Source organism: Rousettus aegyptiacus, unplaced genomic scaffold (genome assembly GCF_014176215.1).
Source record: "Rousettus aegyptiacus isolate mRouAeg1 unplaced genomic scaffold, mRouAeg1.p scaffold_m13_p_12, whole genome shotgun sequence".
Classification (NCBI taxonomy): Eukaryota; Metazoa; Chordata; class Mammalia; order Chiroptera; family Pteropodidae; genus Rousettus; species Rousettus aegyptiacus.
The window spans coordinates 5,827,637-5,848,394 of record NW_023416287.1 but is presented as its reverse complement, the minus strand read 5'-3'; the positions used below and the strand labels follow the sequence as shown (position 1 = coordinate 5,848,394).

At 47.3% G+C, this 20,758-nt stretch overlaps 1 protein-coding gene and 1 long non-coding RNA gene across 6 annotated transcripts in view; both read left to right on the top strand.

The window, feature by feature from the left end:
- The window catches only part of TSHZ2 (teashirt zinc finger homeobox 2), a 400,422-nt gene that overhangs the window by 110,996 nt on the left and 268,668 nt on the right, over positions 1-20,758 (top strand). The window lies entirely within an intron of this gene.
- LOC118609969 lies at positions 9,981-19,579 on the top strand. Its single transcript, XR_004953542.1, has 2 exons — positions 9,981-15,738; positions 15,779-19,579. It is a non-coding gene; the product is annotated as an uncharacterized LOC118609969 (long non-coding RNA).

The window sequence follows — 20,758 nt, the reverse complement described above, 5'->3', positions numbered from 1 at the left end:
AAAACGGCCCCACTTCCTTTCACGGGCTAGCACGACTTTCTGTTTCGTTTTGGTAAGAGTATTTTCTCCTGTCTGAAAAGAGCCTGCGTCATTTTTTCGTTCGTTTGTTCTGTTTGTTGTCACTTCCCCTGACTGTAAAGATCTGTCTGGAAGCACAGTGAAGGGCTCACGGGAGGCACCGCTTAGTGTTCGCTGAGTGACTGAGCACGAGGCGCCTGGCGCTGGGCTGAGGCCGTGCCGAGCCCCGGCTTCTGGAAGTTTGGGCACTCAGACCCAGCCCACGGCTGCGGTTGGAAGTGCGTGTTATTATTAGCCCCAGAGACTCACTGAGATAAGGTCACGTGCCTGAGGTCCCACAGAGGATGAAACATGGCGCTCGGGTCCCTACTCTGATCTCGGGACCAGCAGCCCTCTTAACCTCCTTTGCAAACCGCCTCCAATGCACCTCACCTCCCCCCCTTCCCCCCCCATTTCTCAAGAAGGAAGCGCTTCTGCATTCCTGCTTTCCAGGTCACTGCCCGGGTCCTGACCCACCTGTCTGGTTTTGCAAAAATCTAAATTCCTGGTTGGCTGAGGCTTTCTTTCCTCCACTGTCATTCGGGGCTCACATTGCATTCAACGGTTAAAAATAAAAAATAAAGTACTGTATGTCATTAAACTCTTCCTTAATGGAGTCACTTCAATTTGGGGAAATTCTACCACAGGGTAATGCCTTTTGGCACGTCCCTGTTTCAGCAGGAAGCCCGCGATGGGCAAGGTATGCACAGAGAGCGAGCGAGAGGGGGCCTCTGCTTGCCTTCAGCTGCTCCGACAGCCAGGATCCGTGGTCGGTTTGTGTCAGCGTTCCCAGGGGTGGTGGCTGTGATTTCACTGAAGGGTCAAAGCCCATCAAACCTTTCCGCCTGCTTGGGACACCACCCCCAGCCCTTCGCTCCCGTCATCTCCATGTCCTTTCTAAATTAAATCACATTCCACGGCCTTTTATTGTATAACCTCTGGACAAAATGCTCTTCCACACACACCTTGCTTAAGGCAAAATAATTGGAACGGATCGTGCTCCTGGCCAAGAGCCACTGACTAATTGCTTTATGCCCAACTCCCCTTGCCGGAGGCGCACTCAGCATTGACAAATCCATGGCTGTTCCCCAATTTTTTTTTTGAGGTTTCCGAAACAATCAATGGAATATTGAGGGGGAGGGAGGGGTGCAGAGGAAATGAAGACCCCGTAGCCATTGGCACCTTTTAGTCTGTCTGGTTAATCTCCCACGATTTTGATCACGGATATCTGTTCTTTTAATTTCCTGTAATCCAGCAAGGAATGTTCCTCCCTTCCTTCAGGACAGCTGTGGTCTCTGCTTATTCATGTCCTGAGAACCCTGACAGAGATGCGTGTCAACGACTGGGTATTTCATTAGAAACTCAAAGATCCCATGGACTTGAATGATTTTCACAGGTCTGATCAACTTTTAGGTTAATAATTCATGATACTTAATAACCTGTTCAGATCATCACCAAAATTATCAATGTAATAATATTTGCTCATTCATAATGAACAGAGAGGGAGGGATGATTTTTTCTTATTATTTACATCCATTTATTCCCTATTGCCTTGCAAATCTCAGGGAGAGCCAGTAATCTTAAGAACTCTTACTATCCCATCATTCTTCTTGGTTGAAATCAGGAAAATGTTCTGCATTTTAAAACATCCGTATTAATGTTCGAAGATACAATTAAGGCAAATCTTTACCTTAACCCGACTTCTATTCATTCTTGGCTTTAAAACTTTCTGAGAGTTTGTGGAAAAGATAGCTTGCCATACCCTAGAGGTTCAATAGCACGGTTCAGTGGGCTTTCTTCCTCTTTTTTATTATCTTCTGTTGAATCATATTGTAATCACCTCTTTTGTTTCTTTTGCTAATATACTTTGTAATTCTATCCGAGGACTGAGCTGAAAAATTCATCATCAATTTGTTTTGGCAACACAGAGTTTCAAATAGTTTTCCCATTGAATTTCCTGTAGAGGTCATATCCGTGATGAAGTTCAAGCATTTCATCTTACATGAAAAAAAGTAGTAAAAGTCAAATGTATGAACCAGATATGTGAATATTGATCACTATTTTGAAGTTATTACATTTTATTTTCCGTTTGAAAATAACCTCTTTTGGAACCTCATTAGAAAGTTGCCCTCATTGCTGAACTAGACCCATGAAGGCATCTTTTTTGCAATAATAAATAACTAAATCTTTTGGCTGGTTTCCAAATATACCTACTTTATCCCAAATTCTATTCAATGTCTAATGGTGTTGTGGCAAGTTTCCAGAACCTAACCTTCCAGGCAATGAGAAATTTCCCTCTAGAATTGCATTCTGATGGGAACTGATTTTCTATAGCAGATAAATAATGGACGATAAATGTGTGCCGCTTTAGCTGCGAACATCAGAATTCCCTGACCAGAGCATCTCTCCGCTCCACACCACCACATCTGCATTAGAAGTGACTCCGGTTTGGGGTGGAGGCCGTCACTGTGTCCACTCCAGGATGCTGAAGCATCTGTACATTTGGAAACATTTGCCACTTTTTTTCATGAAGACCTAGCATGAGTTTTTCGCTGTTGTTGTCATTGTTGTTTTTAATTAAGAAAAAAAGGAAAGGAAAAAAGGAAGGGAAAAAATGCTGTAATAAAGCCAGGAATCGTGAGGGGTACAAGTTGCCAGTACAACTGACCTGTGTAACACTAGAAGGCCACCTACTACTTTTTGAACTGAAAACATGTTGTAGGGTCTACACTTGGTGTTTAACACAAATCCTTCAGGAGTGGCTGCTGCCACCGTTAATGGGTATGTTAAAAAAAAAAATAGTCATGCTGGAACTCAAACGCAGGACACGTCTTGGGTTTTGAGGGGAGCAGCTTGTATAACGTAGGGATAGAGCACCGTTCTTCACATTTGTGGGTCAAGACCCATTAGTCCAATCAGTTTTGCGGGCTATGACCAGCCTTTAAAGATAATAGAAGAGAATATTTCTAAGTACCTTGGATGGAGAAAGGGAAGTAATATTTTTAAACTAGTTTCTTGATATGTATGAACACATGTGTACTGGTTCATAATATCAAATGTGTTCCTCACCTATGGGTCAAGCACAGAAGAAGTTTCAAAGCCATAGAGTAGGAGGTCCAGCTTCTCACATGGGAGAGCAGAAAGAAGTAACCTAACAAGCAGTCGCTATGCAAGAATTATTCCTCCTGAGTATATTGAAAAGCATAATTCTTTTGTTGGTTTGAATTGCCTGCATCTGAGCAAAACAGAGTATCTTTGGGTCCTACCTCTATCTTTGTTTCTCAAATGCTACCTCTATCTTTATTTTCCAAATGCTCAGAAATAACCAGGCATTTCTTGGGGGGGGGGGGGGCAGGGAAGCCCTCCGATAGTATGTTTAAGGAAAAATTCATAAATGGCCCTTTCACAAAATTAAAATATGCCAAATGCCTAATACATATCTGTGTACTGATTGCTTTTTTGAAGAAAGACACAGTGTCATATAGAAGCCAAGAAGATATCATTTGGGGAAAACGTTTGGTCCAATTTCTAGGAAACGCAGAGATTCAGCCTGGTTGTGAAACAGAATGGAACGGAAGTACAGAATAAGTTAAGTTTCCAACACAATGACAAACTTAGTTAAAAATCATCTCACTCCTTTATTCTGTTGCCGATAATTTCATACTCATCGGTGGACTCACCAGGAAGCAGGTGATGAAGATTTGCCTCCTACCTCTGCATAGTCAGATGGAATATTTGCTGTTTATATGAAGCTAGTGGCTTTCATGGCCTTTTGGGTTCAGATTTTGATGTTCCGTGATGAATCCAGCTCTTGCCACCTAGGTTTTAATATTCATTGTTAACTTGTGGAGCTGACATGGATGGGACACGATTTCATTATGAGTGTCTCTTTGAACTTACACCAGTTATAGAAGTGGAGAAATAGATTTCACCCAGGAACATTTTTAATGTTATGTCAAAGCCCAATTGATCTGATGGACTTTTAATGACTTCGCTGATAATAAGGGAGACCATGACTCAGACCTGCTTCAGCCAGTGTGGAAAGGTTGATGGCAATTTGCATGGTCTGATGAGATCTGAAGTGGAAGGAAATAGACTTCCGAGTTCAAAGAGATTGCACCCTGCAGAGGTGCCATGATCCGTGGGCGGCTGGACCGGTTGACCGTCGGGCGCGCGTGCTATTAATTCTGCATGTCTCAAGTCATCTGAACAAGTCTGCCAAAGTTAGAACCTATCAGAAAAGCAGTCAAGCCGGGGGCCGGACTCACACTCAGATGCCAGAACACCAGGAAGAACCCCGAGTGAAAGAGGGCCAAGGAAAGAAAGGACGAAGGTCTCCCCACTGTTTCAGGCCACTTAGGCCGCGGAGAACACATGCAATTTACAGAGAGCACTTTGCACTCGCATTTTAAGCAAATAAGAGGTTGAGCAGGACGTTATCACCTGGAGTGCCCAGTAATGGGTAATTGAGTGGGGAAAGGAGCCGTGCATCTCTGATTAATATTTACCAAAGTCTTTGTGTGTGTTTTTTCTCAAATGTTAACGACACGGCGGATCGAGTTGAACAAAAAGGACACTGTGGATTGAATTATGGTATTGTGCCCATCAAATTCTGCCTCCTCTCTGCTTGGCTTATGATGAATACTATTCTTTAATAGCAGACTGGTGTTCGTGAAGAACTTATTACGGAGGCTAAGAGGAAGCCAAGAATGAAGGAATGCCCGACTGGCAGCGATCAATCACCTCCTTTTAGAGATGAACTGATCCTTCTTTTTTAAAGTAACAGTTCAGGCGAAGGTCTCAGACATAAATATGCAAAGCGTCAGAGCAATTACGGTTGCCTGGTCCTGTTAGCATTTCGGTGCATGTTTGGGGAGAAGACGAATCCCATCCTTCAAGCAGAGGTCTCTTCCAGGAGAAAGAAGCCAGGGTCTTCTCTAGGGAAGAGTTCCTATTCGACAAAGGTTAATTATTGACACCGGCAGAATAATAATATCCTAACACAAAAGGACGAAGTCACATCTGGTTAAAGATTCCTACATTCTAGGAGGCAGTATCCAAAGTGGAGTCACTCCAGTTGATGAAATCGTCCCCAAGGACGAAAGAATGACATGAGCTTGTCTTTGGAGCCGCCCCATGTCTGCAGACCTTGAGCCCCTTACTGTGACCTCACAAAACTTGCAATGCCTTTTTTTTTTTTTTTTTTTAATCTCTGTCCATGGCATTCCTTGCTCAAAAGCCTGTAAAGCAAAGTTTCTTTACCTCGACCCGGAGCAGGATGACTGACACTTGAGTCACGGTCCTTCTTTGTTGTGCAGACAGTCCTGTGCATTGTGAGACGACCAGCAGCATCCCTGGCCTCTGCCCACTCGACAGCTGGAGCGTTCAACCCCCCCCAACATTTTCATAACCAAAAATGTCTCCAGATATGGCCCACTGTCCCCTAAGGGGTCAAATCTGTGTTGAGAACCACAGATTTAAAGATACTTTGGAGAACTCTCTTCTCCCACAGATGCCCAAGGGTCTTAATCTAATCTCCTTCGGCTACCCATTGACATTAACCCCACATGCTCTTCTGACTCATTCTAAAATGTCCCAGAGGCAGTTCTCACCCGTCCTTCCCTACTGCTTTTCCCTGTAGACCCTGCTCCCAGCGATATTCTAAGTGCCTAGAACAGGACCAGGACTGTAGACAACCAAGTGACCTGGCCCCCTTCCCACTGGTCTCCCTCTGCCCAAATCCACTCTCCCTTCAAGCCCTGGTCCCCATGTACCAGTCTCAGAAGCCTTCAAGTATGTCCTAGGGGCCGAGAGCATGAACTTAGGAGCTATCCCGGGGGCTCAGTTCCTTCTTCTCCACATGCTAACCATATGACCTTGAGCAAGTTACTCTGACCTCTTTGTGCCTCACTTTCCCCATCTGTAAAATGGATATAATAGTAGAACTCGCTTCCTCGGGTTATTGTGAGGATCCATGAGAAAAGCGCCTTGCACACAATAAATGCAACCTCACCTGTTAGCCATTATTTGCATCTGGTAGTCTGAAGGTCTCTTCCTTCTCTGCAGACTCGGTTCGTAGTCTCAGTTTCCCTTGTAGCATACTTTTGTTGACTGCATTTTCCTAACCAAAATCAGGACCTGTCATGTGACAATAAGCCAAAGTTCTGAAATGCAAGCCAGGGCAAATAGTTCTCAAAACTGTGGATCGTGTGTGTATATGTGTGTGCACACGTGTGGACCACACATATGCTCTCAACAGATTATGGATTGCGGCGGGGAGCTCGCCTCTTCTTCATCTCTGGTTTGTGAGAAGCCCCCATCTAATATCTGTCGATTTAAATTCTTCTAATTTCTTGGGAGGAAATCTTCTTTCAGAAACTCCTCTCTCCTGATCCACTTGAGTCTCTTTGTCCTTCAATTAAGGCAAGTGTGGCTTTTGCAGATGCTAATTTCTCAAAGCCAGACCCTGCACCTTTTACCAATCAATTCAGGAAAAGATTTCTTCAAGACTTGTAGAAGTGTTTTTAGAAATATAATTTAAGGTTCACCTGGGGAGCCGGATTAAAATGTAGATTTCTAGACCTTGGTTCTGACTGAATCAGAAATTCCAGTGGTGAGGACCGAACAGTTTTAAAAGCATCCCAACTTGTGTTTGTGCCCACTCGTTTTAAGACCCGCAGAGTTAGAATAAACCAACAGAGTCTAGTGTCTCTCTGTATACGGAAACTGGAAACGCTACCACGTTTACAAGGGGCGGGAGACAGCCTCCCGCCCCCCCCCCCCCCCCCCCCGCCTCTGTGCTGTATGTCTTGCTCTGGATAATGTAAATTATACACACGGTGGGGGTGCAGATTTCCTTTTTAAATGAACAGATTGTATTCTTATTCCATGTCCTGCAACTTTTAAAAACAAATCACTCCGAGGGGGCACACTAGGTGTTTGCAGTTCCCGTTGGAAGAGGGCACACGTTATTCGTTATTTGCCAAGCCAAGGGCAGCAGAAACAGTCGACGAGTTCTGAGCGTTATCTCAGCGCATCAGGAGTGGAGACGAGCTTCCGAGCATCCTTTCTGGGAAGGCTCTGTGACCAGGTGCACCAGAAAGGATTCCATATGGCTCCAGGATTCTGGTGGAGTTGGACGCATATTTGAGCACAACCCAAAGACATGAAATAATCCATCCTTGGTTTATTCTGAGATGATTAATCTCTCCTCGGTATCCCAAACCTGTTTTATGATTAATTGACGTTCTCCCACAACCAAGAATCTGTGTCACATCCCTGAGAGCAACGGAGCCCCAAGTCACCGAGATTTATTTAAGGAACAAAAGCAAAGAGGCTGTTAAGTCTCTTCCTTCAATGTCTCTGTTTGCCAATAATTTCACGCCATTGATTTCTTTCTCTTTATTCCCTGTAGTCTCTGAAGGAAATTCAGCCGTCCTTTTTGACACCCTCCCCCAATGGACTCATGACATTTATCTGAATTTTCGCATTATCTTTTTTCCAGCTGGAGTTACTTCATAGACCTCTGAATTCTTGCCCTCTTTTTCCTCCTGACTTCTCTCCTCTCCTTTCAAACATTCTTAAATCTGTTTTTAATAGATAGATAGATAGATAGATAATTAAAATACATAAAGGCACTTCCATACCTCAGTTTCCTCCCCTTAGATGGGTGTAAATATAGTACCTCACTCATAGGGTTTCGTGAAAATTAAATGAGTCAGAGGTAAGTTCTTAGAAAATTACGGGGCCCAGAAGTGCTCACCTGTTGTCAACTAATAATTTCATGGGGGGGGGGGGGGTGTCTGTGTCGATTTTGTATCGCCCGCCTATCGCTCTGGGGTTTTTTGCCTCTATCTACGCTTCCTGTGGGAGCCACCCTTGCCTCTCCCTGTCCTCTGTCGCCACCCTCTTTGAACAAGTTCTCACCTCGCCCCTGGCCCTGCCCGCAGTCCCTCCCCTCCCCTCCCCTCCCCCTCGCACCGCAGCTCTTTCAACCGGCCTGTGGCCAAGCCGGTCGCTTTTCTGATTGCGTCGTCGTCTGTCCAGTGACCTCTCTTCTCAGGTGCTCATCCCACCGGAACGGGCTTAACCCTTTGATTCTTCCCTCTGTTTAGTCTCCGCTTTATAAGGATGTTCTATCGGCATCTCCCCTTTTAAAAGAATCGCTCTTTGGTTGTTATGGCTGCTGTTTTCCTCATTACGAGAGAACCAGGAGCACTAAGTCCTAAAATTCGCTCCTGATCTATGTCGTGGGACTTGGCGCCAGGCTCCTTCCCCTCTCCGGTGGCCGTACGTCTCCCCTGATCTTCCTCAGATGACCCTGTAAATGTCCCAGCTCCTGAGGACTCTGTCCCGGGACCTCATCATCTCATCTCATCTCTTCTCATCTCTTTAGACCCAGAGATCTCAAAATAACAGCCCGCAAGCAGAACCCAGCCCGCAGAAACATTCTGTTATCACCTCACTATATTTAATTTTAAAAATTAGTTTCCTCATTTTGATTTTTTTTTTCACCTAACATCCCTATCTGTAGCTTCCTTGGGGAAATTGGAGCATCTCACCTCACCAGGCCTATGTTTCCATGTGACCATGGCCACCTGGAGCTGTGGGTATTGCTCCCCTCATTCAGACGCCCCTCAGTTTACCGTGACCCACAGTCACCTTCACTTAGTCCTGTGGATGGCCTGGCCTCTGCAGGCGGTCGAGGTGACCACTCCAGCCGAGCTGTCCCTGGGCGAGTCGTGACCCCATGAAACAAGCGCAGCCCAGTCTGTGCGTCCCCGTCTAACCTCGCCCTCACGCCCACGGTCCTATTTCCACGCGTGACGCAGCCCAGCCCGCTCGCCGCGCGACCTTCAGGACACAATGTTCCATCTGAGGGAGGGTTTCGATCCAGAATCCTAAAAGAAAAAAAAAATCGATACTTGGTGGCATGCTGGCTGAGAACCATTGTTCTATAAGAAGGATCTAGTTACATAATAAAAAAATGTAAAAAGTGACGTGATGAGCACAGAAGGTCAATCGATGTCTGTGAGCACCATCGGGACTAAGATGAGGGGTACTGGAAATGCGCGGGGGGGGGGGGGCGGGAGTTGCCATCGTGGCGAGTCCAAGAGATACTGTAGTTTAGGGACAGATAAAACTAAAATAAAAACCTGAAGAGCAGTTGCAAACCCTAAAATAAAGCTACAGAAAGAGCCTGAGGGTCGGTGGTGCCGTCGGCACACACAGGTGGAGGCAGAGGCTCGGGGAGATGTCGGTGGTTCTGGAAGATGACGCTGCGCCCCATTTTTGGCGTGTTAAGTCAGATGCCAGCAGACATCTAACTAAGGAGATCACGTACAGTTGAAGGTAAGAGATGACTTGGGGAGAAGATGGATCTGAGATGCAGGTTTAGAAGCCACCCACACATGTGGGTGCTTTTCGAATCTCTCTATGTAAAAGGGAGAATAAAGAGGAAGAGGAGCCCATGCAGGAGATAAAGAGTCAAGAGAGGCGCCTGAGCTCAATCAGAGACGTGAAGAGATTGAGATGATACTTTGGCATAAAGGGGAATCATGTAACAGAGTTCACTGAGCAAGGAAGAGTGTACCTCCATAATGTAACTACGTGAGACTTGGAATTTCCCAGCAAGTCATTCATTCGTTCATTCGATAAATATATACTCAGCATCTGTTATTTCCAGAAAGCGGGCTAGGAGGAGCCGTTCAGCGTATCAATCAGCATAACCTAGGTTTTGCCATCAGGACTCGCAAATCTCCACAGCTTAAAATAACAAAGGTTTATTCCGTGCTCCTGCCGGGGCCTCTGATCCTTGTCATCCTCACTCTGGGCCCAGACTGATAAAGCACCAACCTTTGAAACGTGGCCATTGATTGCCATGGCGGAGAAAAAGAAAGTGGTCACTGGGAGCGATAGCAAGTCAGGCGGCCACGCGCGACTGGCTTCAAGGGGGCCGCCAAGGGCGATTCTGGCGCCAACCTGCAGGCCAGCTCGCTGGAACGTGTGCGCCCAGACCCCGTGCCCACCCGCGGGCGCTTTGAAAGGAGAGTGGATGGAACGCACCGCCCTGACTACCTACCCGTTATTCCCTGAAACCAAGGCCGATGGCTCGATGCGCGGGGCCCGGCGCAGAAAGAAAACACATGCCCCAGGCCGCAGCCCAGGAAGCCGGCCTCGCCGTGCCCAGCAGTGGCGTGGAACTCGCGCCCACGTTAGGGAGGGAGCACCCTCGCCGGAAGTCCCTTTTTGATATCGCATAAATCCCCTTCTACTGAGGCGATCGGAATGGACTTGCAAGTAGCCTACTCTATTTTAATGACATTGGACCTCTGTCACCCCCATATCTGGGCTTGCGAAAGGGACAGGGCGAGGGGGTGCCATGCACGAGTCACTGTGGCAAGTGCCGTAGTTGGCAAGTTTGAGGTGTACTCAAGGTCTAAGCATGTCGGCCATTGCTTGCAGTGAGACTGCGTGTTCGATGAAACTTCAGGTTCCCTCTTTGCCAGGGAGTCAGCCTGCAGACCCAGGTGTCAGCGATGTAGAAATCGGTGGTCCCGATGTCCTGTCTGGTAGCACATCCATCTGCAGAGAATATAGCTTACAACAGATTAGTGGGCTCGGTGTAGCCTGAGACCGGCTGAGAGAGATGCTTGCTGACGTTATCAGCAGCGCCTAGAAGGGAATTTTCTTACTATTTTTTTCTTGTCTTTCCTTTCAGAATTTTGTTTATTTGTTCCCCTACATACTTGGCTATCCTTTATCCCGATGCCGTTTATCTCCCTGAAATAGTTTTGCGTATCTCACCATATTAAATCCACTTATTTATTGTTTGTTTATCTCTGTTTGGTGTAGCAAATGTTTATTTATAAGCCACTCATGTATCTGAAATGTACCTGATTGTCGCCTGCCTGTTCTGTTTGCTGGCATGTGTCCGACTGGGCTGTGCATATATTTGCGACACTCTTGGTAAATAGAAGTCTCTTGGTAAATAGAACTGTTCAAAAGTACTGAAGAGAGGTTCGGAATATCTAAGAGGCAAATAAAACATTCCTCTATACCCAGGAGGTGCCATAATACCCAGAAAAAAAAAAAAACGTGCCCTAGAATCGACGTCGAGTGTGTTTTTGAACAATGTCAAAAGCTGGCAGCTCTGGAGAGTAGGTTAATCCCCTCTTAAGCGCTTTCAATGCCACCTCCTCCTCTTGTCACAAACTGACCAGTATTAGTGTTCCCCTAAGGCCGCCTCCCCCAGACCTGTCTGTGGTCCAAGAACCGGGCCAGGAGTGTGTGAATTATCTGGTTCTCACTCGTCGTTGGCTCTTCCACGCCAGCACAATGCCCGGTGCAGAACAAGAGGTCCACAGACATTTCTCGCATGGGCGACACACGTGTGGCCCCATCTGAACCAAGACTTCTTTCTTCCTTTCCTAATCTCTCGTACATTTATGCCTGAGATTATTCAAGTTTACCTACCTACGCTCCTCGGACAGGGATGCACAAAGCACCCAGCGAGGGGACAATCTCAGACAAGTCTTCAGAAGCCAGGCTTTGGAGCCAGACGCACCTGTTCGTACCTGGCCTTGAGCCTTATTCGTTGTCGAACCTGGGTTATGCCATGTACCCTCTGAACTCCAGGCCCTCATCTGTAAAGTATGAATAGCGGCAGGACCGCCGTCGGGGGCACGTTACGGGGACGAAACGAGGTGATCAAAGCAAACGGCCGAGCAGACAGCAAGCGTTTAATAAACAGTGACTGCTGCTGCGCTCCCCACGCTAGCATGGGGCCCAACAGGGTTTGCTGGACCCTCCTGCCGATGTCCCAGGAAATCCGGGTGTAAAACGCATATCACAGTGAACACTTCTTTGTGCGTTGGCCCTATCCAGCCCTTTTCACTGTTCCAGGACTTCCCCAAGTGGCTGCCGGTGCCCAGACAGGGACGGTCTCTGGAGTTTTCACAACCCCATTTCTGCTAAATTCCCCCAGAGCGCAGGTAGTAAAAGAGAGATGTGATTATTTGGGACTTCCGCTTAAATGACTGTGTGCCTGGGGTGGATATGTATTTGCCTGCAGCAAATTCAGAAGCGTGAACGATGCATGCATTCACCGAGTAAGAGTTACGATATTTTAAAATTGTGCCCAGCAATTTGAGTCTGAGTCTGAGGAGCAAGAAGAGGCCCTGAGTTGAGTTTCACACACTAAAGTGCCTTCCTTGCACGTGGAAATATTCATTCTCAATGGTTTGGCCCCGGATGATGCATTCTTGCAAGGGCTAAATCTCATGCATTTTCGCGTCTCTATTTCCATATCAGGCTTCTTCATTCACCCATTTATTCACTCGACAAGTACTCATGGAAGCCCTGCTCTGTGTCCAGCCCTCTGCTATATTTGGGGATCTAAGGAAGGTTTTTGCTTTTGTGGATCTTACCCACTAGGACAGAGGAAGGCCATAAATAAATGCTCTACTTTTAGGTACTATTTGGTACCATGGCAGAAAAAGAAAAAAAAAATAATAATGCAAGGCAAAGACAGAGAGAATGAAGGCGGGGAGGGCTCACAAGTATTTTAATTAAGTCGTCAGAACAGAATGAGGTGAGAAAATGAGTCACATGAGATGGAGATGAAGCATGTTCCAGGCGAGAGAGTAGGAAGTGCCGAGGCCGCGGAGGGACCCGAGGGTGGGAGATGCCCATGGGAGACGAGTTCTGAGTGGGGGACAAAGTCCATGTCGTGCTGGAGCTTTGGGATCAAAATAAAGAAGTGTGGGTCCCTGCGGAAGGGAAGAACGCGAAAGGAGTGAATAAACGACCGTCCTGGGGGTGGATGAGGGGTTCCGCCCAGCCACGGGGAGCCCAGCGGGCTGCCGCCGTTATAGTCAGGGGATCCCTGGGCGGCCGTGAAGCCGGCGATGCAGAGGCTCGGCTTGTGGAGGCTCCGCCGGCGATGCAGAGGCTCGGCTTGTGGAGGCTCCGCCGGCGATGCAGAGGCTCGGCTTGTGGAGGCTCCGCCGGCGATGCAGAGGCTCGGCTTGTGGAGGCTCCGCCGTCTTCCTTACACTAGCCGGCTCTGGAACTTTCTGAGCCTCTGCTTCCTCACCCAGGCGGTGGAGGGAGACGAGGCTGCCTCTCTTCCGCTCGTCAGAATTAGGGATCATGTAGGCAACACAGTAAATGGTCGCTGTGAATACGTTACAGGGCATCATGTCATGTTGTTGTTTTCATTTTTTCTCCCAAAATGGCAAAAGGAAAATGACCATGGAGGGGAGGATGGGAGCTGTCCTGGCGTTTGGCTGTGGGCGCACCTTGTCTTTATTTGCATAGGCAAACTATTCTTGCCAAATAAATACCTGCTTCATATAACCCCGAGCTTCCCTTTTCAATGTAAATCTCGTTTAAAGCCCTTTGGAACTCCCCGGGACTCTGCCTGCTCTCCCTGCTCCAGCTTCTGCTCCCCCACCCCCACCCCTTGGCCTCTCTCAACTCGTCTCAAGGCTCCACCGCACAATTTTAGGGGCACCTGGCACACAGTGTGAATAGCGCTCCCTGCAGTCGTAGACCTGGGGGTCTCTCTGTAGATGGAACCCTCCTCCACCCCCTAATCTCTCCTGGCCGACAACAGCCCCCACATAAAGCCCATGTCCTCGGGGCGCATCCCCCAGCCCCTGGACTGGCCACCCCCTCACAGGATGCTCGCCCGGCCCCCAATTTTTCCTTTGTAGCACAGGTCACGGTGGCGGTTCTGCTCCTCTTCCCGTGGTTGGTGACAGCAGCCAGGCCCCCAGAAGGGACACTCCAGCCGCTTAGAAGCCATGGCTGTTTGTTTCAATGTTTCCTCACCATTATCATGTCTGCCCGGCACCGTTTCCGGCTCAGAGCAGTTATGCCGTGAATGTTTGTTGAGCGAATCACTAAACTCCCAGGGAGCGCCCGTGTATAGTTTCGTTATTCCAAGCCTAAAGCCTGAGAGTCAGCGCGAGACTTCCCCGTGATAGGAAAAGGGGAGCCGTGCGTCTGGCAAAGAGGAGTGGTCGACGAATGTCTGTGGCGTGAATGAACAAATGGACGAATGGATAAATTTGAAGCACGAACTGATACTGCTATTGTCAAAATGGCGAGCGCGAAGCACCGCCCCCCACACACGTGCGTGCATACTCACTCACACTCACAGTCACACACGTATTTCTTCCCTCCCCCCCACTGGGGTCCGAGCGTCTTCAGGAAGAGAAATAACTAACAGCTCCAGTGCGGTCACTTCCCCCTCCCTCCCAGCTCTGCCTCACTCAGCCCCTCTGCCACCCGCCACCTGCCTCGGGACAGGAAGGAGAAAGCCAAGCCCTTCGCCATCACCAGCGTAGAGTGCGAAGGTGCAGGGCGTCTCAGCCTTCCGTTCCCAGCAGGACGAACAGCCAGCACTTCTGTTTCCGGCTGGAAATCGGGGCAAGCCGGGCTGTCACGGGAGACCAGGCTCCTGCCCAGAGAGCTCCCAGCACCGCAGCCGAGGCACACCCCGAGACTGAGGTTTTAGCATGTCCTTTTAAGTGCGTTTCTCAAGACTGCCATGCGAAAAGGCCGGTGACGCAGCCGCATGTATTTATCTAGCATCTTACTGGTCCAGGCCGCCAGAACAAGGATATCACGAGCTGGGTGGCTTCAGCAACAGAAACTTTCTCACCATTCTAGAGGCAAGAAGGGCTTGGAGTTAGCTAAAATAATCCGGTTCATTTGTTCATTTTACGAATAGTTATCAAACACCTACAATGTGTCAGGCTCCGTTCTGGACGCTGGGGATTTAGAAGTGAACAGGATTTTTTTTTTTTTTTAAAAAGGTGCCTGTCCTCAGGGAGCTTACTTTCCAGCGAGGTAGACAGACAATAAGTGAGCGTACAAGGTACCCGCCTGCCGCGAAGTGCTGCGAAGCCTGTCAAACGGCGTACGCATCCGAGCAAGGAGCAGGAGGCAACTTCGGGTTGAGCCCAGAACCAAGCGGTACGTGGGAGCCAGCCACGCAGATATTTAAGAGAAAATGTTCCCAGAAGGGGGAGCAGCAAGTCGCAAAAGTCCTGAAGCTTAGTTAATGGCATTGATCGGTCATCGGGGGGTATAAACTAATACACCCATTTTTTAGAGCCATCACCATGACAACAAGCACGTGCATTCGGGGCACCAGCTGGATTCTAAGTTGCTCATTGTTCTCATGTTTCGGCCAAGCTGTGAACCAGTTCAGTGTGGTTCTCTCTGCTGAATCCAGTACCTTTCCAAGATTTCCCTCGATCCACCCGTCTCTATGTTCCTAAGGAGCTGAAATGACAGCCAGATAGGAGCAGACGTGCGTATTTTCGTGAAGTCATGTCACACTCACGTTACAGTCGGGGTACATGGAGGAGTGACAGAATTATTACCCCCTTTTTCGCTCAGGAGAATTGTGGAATTGTGCAGTCATGGATTCTGCCGTTGATAGCAACCGTTTGATCGACACGGAGAACTTATTGGTGCATTCATGGGGTAAAAACATATTCAGGTAGAGAAGCCAAATGCCTTTGAAGGCTTCTGCTGTACTAGTAAATGTTTCTTCTGCAGAAGCATATTGATAGTTCGAGGGTTAGTAAGAAAAGGCCTTTGAGAAGGATTTTGTAGGAAATGAATGGTTTTCAATTTTGAGACGGTGGGGTAGGATGGCGAGAGGTTAAATAGGGAAGATGAAAAAGAAGAATGATGGCGAGAGGTTAAATAGGGAAGATGAAAAAGAAAAAGAAGAATGCCAGCGTCTTGTGTCAGGTTCACCAGAAGCAGAGCCTGAGGCAAGGAGCTGGGTGCAGGTGATTTACGGAGGGAGTGATCTCAGGTAAGGGAGTGGGGGCAGGGCTGCGGAAAGCTGTGTCCCAGGTAAAGTCTAACTTTCTCCTGAACCTCAGGCAAAGGGCTCTGGAGCATCAACCCCAGGGGAGTTTTCCACCTTTAAGGCGAGGAAGACAGACTTTTGTATGCCAATGTCGGTCGGTCATTGCGTGCACAAGTCGGGGAAGTGTCTTAGCTGCCCAGGTGAGGTGGCACCTGTCGGCCTCTGAGGTCGGTTCTCGGGAGAGTGGTAGTTGTGAGCAGCCAGCAGCTCCCGCTGACAACATCTGTGAGACAACTGCGCTAGAGGGAAATCTGTGGGGTACCCAGGGAGTCCCCTGCACATAGATTCTCCCCCGCAAGAGGTTTATCTTTAGCAAAAGAAAATGCATTCACTCGTTCATTCAGTTATGCTTATTAAGCACCTACTGTGTTTCGGAAATTAGCCTTACAACAGCGAATCACACGGATCTGTTGCCAGTTATCACCAACATAAGCAAGTGAGAGAGACACAACCAGATAAGCCTCGGTGACAGAGGCCGACTCGCGCTGTGGGGAGAGGCTGAGCTTTGCGGGAGCTTCCATTAGGGGCTCTAATGCGGCCTCGGGGAGGCAGTCCAGAGCCCGCTGCCCGCTGTGACGGCCACACACGGGTGCTGAGCCCTTACCGTGCGCCGATCCCAACCCGGATGAGCTGTGAATGGTGAATACTAGGAGTATGGAAAATAAGCACGTGACGGGTTTCACTAACAATTGGTTCTATTAACTACACGTTTAAAAGACAACACCTTGGATCTATCAGTTAAATAAAATATAGCACCAAAATTAATTTTGCTTGTTACTGTTTACTTGTTTAATGTGGCTTCTAGAAAAAAAAAATTAAATTACTTATGCGGCTCCCTTTCTGTTTCCATTGGGTAGCATGAGTCTGCAGGCTGCTTGAAGCTTGCTTTCACGCCCCCGCCTCACAGGTGAGCGCACTGAACAATCCGCCATTAGCACGGATGTCTGCTGAGTACCCCGCCTCCCCGTACCCCTGGTAATGAAGATATAGCTGAGCTGAGCACGTCCAGTTGTTGGGGACGGCCGTGTTTTGTTCTAAGAAGCCCCTCTGATGATGAAACCCTCTTTACATCTCTCTCTGATCTCCAAAGGCTCTCGAGAGCACAATTTCTCCCCATCCCACACCCCTTTTCGATAAACTTCCCATCCACCACAGGTACCATGCTTGTTTCAGCATTCCTTTTTTCTCTTCTCTACGTGGCCTGAGCATGAATATAAATCTATAGATTCAAACGTGAAGAGGCAAAGAAATATAAATGGTTTGAAGTGAGCCTCTTTTCAGGCAATTTTCCCCCTAACCTAGTAAGATGTCACTCCACGAGAGATTTCCCAGCACAGTAACTCTAGAAAGTATGATAATCGTTCAAAACATAATTGAAAGATTTCAAAAGTTGAACTGGAAGCATTTTTTGTCAGAGTTTATTGCAAGTATTTTGTATCTCAAAAAAAAAGTTTGTGAAAGTTCTGTGACAAGAAGATAAATTACGGAACCATAAGAACAGGGAAATAAATGGATTCTGGAGACTGACAAACAGGGCAAATGACTAGAACATATAATTTTAGAACACAAAAAAAAGGTAACTAAATTTGAAAAATTGCATTAGTGTATCATTTTCTGTATATGAGCCATTAGAGGGAAAAAGTAGAAATTACACCCTGTAACAAAGTAAAAATGTTTTCAGTGTTTAAAGGTAATTTTGTAATACTGCTACTATTACTTAAACTCTTACCTCTTATAAAAATCCGAAGACAGGACCCCTGGTGATATATCCTGTGTCTTAGGCAAAGAGCAACAATTTGAATTCCATTCAAATACATTTGTATTTTGCCAAGTGCTAGCGCTCTGAGTTGCATAATTTGCCGTATAAGTGAAATAGATACTTTTTCTCCACACATGTATCACTCTCCTGTGGGCTTCATTACTGACAATCACATCATAGAAGATGTACAAAATTGTCATGATGTACTTATTTCCTCATGATATTCGATACAAATAGTACTCCTTTTAAAATGGCCTTTTTTCTTTTTCTATTTGCCACAACATTTTTGCTGTCTTTTCAGAATCTTACTCAAGTTCCAGTGATAGACTCTTTCCCTTAGCAAATATCTAGGACTCCTTGGAAAACTGTATTTCTATTTGGTGGGGGGGGGGGAATTTTTTTTTTAATTAAAAATACTTCAGCTACACAAAAACAATAAAAAAATTCGTCAGCTGTTATACCCTAGATGTGTGTGTGTGTTAAGTGAAGGCGTTCGTGAAACAATACATTCTATCTCGTCTTATCTCTTTCGAAATCATATACATCCCGTCACTGAATCATCTTAAGGATTAAATTTAGAGTCACAACATCAAATGCCCAAAATCTAGTCAGAAAAGGTAAAGGAGGCCGTGGGCTGGAAGCGCAGAGCCCACTTTGCCTAGCTTTTCTGTCTCCATCTTTAAATGCATCCTGGGTGCAGAGAAGTTTGAGTCTGTCCGCAGAGACTCGGTGACAGGTATGGCCCTCCACATTTAGGTGGCGTGATGTAGGGGACAGTGGGGTCTCTGGCGAACTGAAGCACACTCTGCCTCTAGTAGCTGCTCCCAGGTCCAGTTTAGTGTGCCGTGAGGGATGCTATTTTTTTTTTTTTTCCTTCACTTCTTTTCACAAGAAGCCAGATCCCTTTGGAAAAGAGGCTAATTTCTTGATTTTTAAAGGCCGATGACATTTTTTTAAATGTGTATAAACGTTGAACAAGGCAAAGAAAATACATTTCCTGGCCACATGTAGCCTGCACATTGCCAGGGTGTGACTTCTGTGGAAGGCATTCTCCACGGGTCTGAGGCAGCCAGGAAATCATGTAAGAATAACGGAGTCTGTCCTGAATTGCTTTACCTCCTTACTCTCCCTCCTAGGGTATGATCTATTGGAGATGAGGTCATCTAGTGATAGATATGTCATCTACCTTAACCGCACACACTCTCCACTTCTCTTACTGATATTGGTGGTATTTAGACCTTAAAAATAGTTCTTTCTCATTAGCCAGAACTATCATATCATCGTCGTCACCTAGAAAGTCTGAGTCTAGGGCAGCAACCTGAAGATCTAAAAGAAATATCACTTCTTTTATAGATTTCAAGTTCATTTCTATTTTCAGCTGGGTGAACAGGACGTTGGAACTCCAGTTTGTCACAGGGCCCTCTCCCTTCGAAGTCGAACTAGAAATCCAGATATTATGTCAGCCCAGAATGTTTGGAAGGACGAGAGGCCTCGCCTCGGGGGGTCGCCATGACACACACCTGTCACACCAGTCACGGGGCAACGTGTGGCCTCTGGGGTACGCTGGGAGCACAGACACCTTCCTGCAAGGCTGCCTCTGGTACCCTGGCTGCCCAGACACCCCAGAGCCGGTTACGCCCCCGAGGTCCCGGCTTTCGTTAGCTGAGCGGCTATCGTTCCTCCATCTCCTCTCCCTCCAGCCCAAGCGTCATCTCCTTCTTTGTCTGGAGTGGGTGTGGGACAGCAGAGTAGAGGTAGACTCACTCTCTGTTCTCAAGTCTAGCCAAATCCTTTTTCTTTTACTTCTGTTACAAACCCACTAAGTTTCTCTAGGAACGGTTTAGGATTTTGGAGAAAAAAAAAAAGCCAAAGAGAAGTAGAGAGTATTTCTGTACTGTTCTCTGCCACATCCCTTCCCTGAGGTAGTGAACACACCAGGTAACTAGTGAAGGATTAGAGACAAAACACAGGTTGCTATCTCAGGAAAGTACGCGGGGCAGTAACAACTCCAGCATCTGCAGCCAGCTCTCCTTGTTAGACACCAGTTCTAGGCTCGGGGCTTACTGGACATCTACTTACTTATTTTCAAAAATAACCCTGTGAAGTAAATAGCATCTGTGTCAATTACCTAGAGATAGGACCGTGCTGCATAACAAATGCCTTCGAAACTCAGCGACATAAAACGATAAACATTTATTTAGCCCATTGGTCTGTGGGGGGTCCAGCTGGTTGGGACTAGGCGGGGCTGATTTCAGCTGGCCTCACCGATAAATCTGTGGTCAGCTTCCAGGTCAGCTAAGAGGCTCTGCTGATCTTGGCTGGCCCCACCTGTATGCTCGGGGAGTAGCTGGCTCCTGGGCGATAGAGGAGAGCCCCAGCTATAATGGTTGGGACAACTTAGCCCTGAAGCAGATATCCCGCATCATCCAGCAGGCTGGCCTACGCATCTTCTTCTTACAGCAAAGACAGAGGGGAAAAGCAAGCAAGCAAGCCAAGTCATGTAGACCGTTTTCGATTTTCTCTTTTATATCACATTTGCTAACGTCCTGATAGGCGATCCAAGTTACATGCCAAGCTGGGAGTCAGGAGTGGGGATACAATACAGTTAGCTGGCAAAAGGCGCGCGTAGAGGCAGGGCTGAAATATTGGGGCGCCTAATATGAACACTGCACACCGCTTCCTGAATCAGAAACCTGCAGCTAGGAGAAATGAGCCCGAAGGCCAGGGGCTGAGCGTTGAGCCCCTGCGCGCCTGACTCCGGGGCTACGCTCCTAACCACGTCATTCAGCTGCCTTAATTTTTAAAAGGAGCTTATAACAAGGATTCTCCATGCTCAGGCAGCATCTTCCAGGCCAAATGGAGTGTTGAGTAATTGCCTGCTTAATATGGTTGATAGAGAAAGCAAACTTCAAGCCAAAACACTCTAATTTCCCCTAAACATATGTAATCATCTTAATTTTCTCTTTGCCTCTGTTGACAGAGCTTGGGGAAGACAACTCCTTTTTAGCATCCGCCAGTGTTTCCCTGAGAAGCAGCATGCGAGG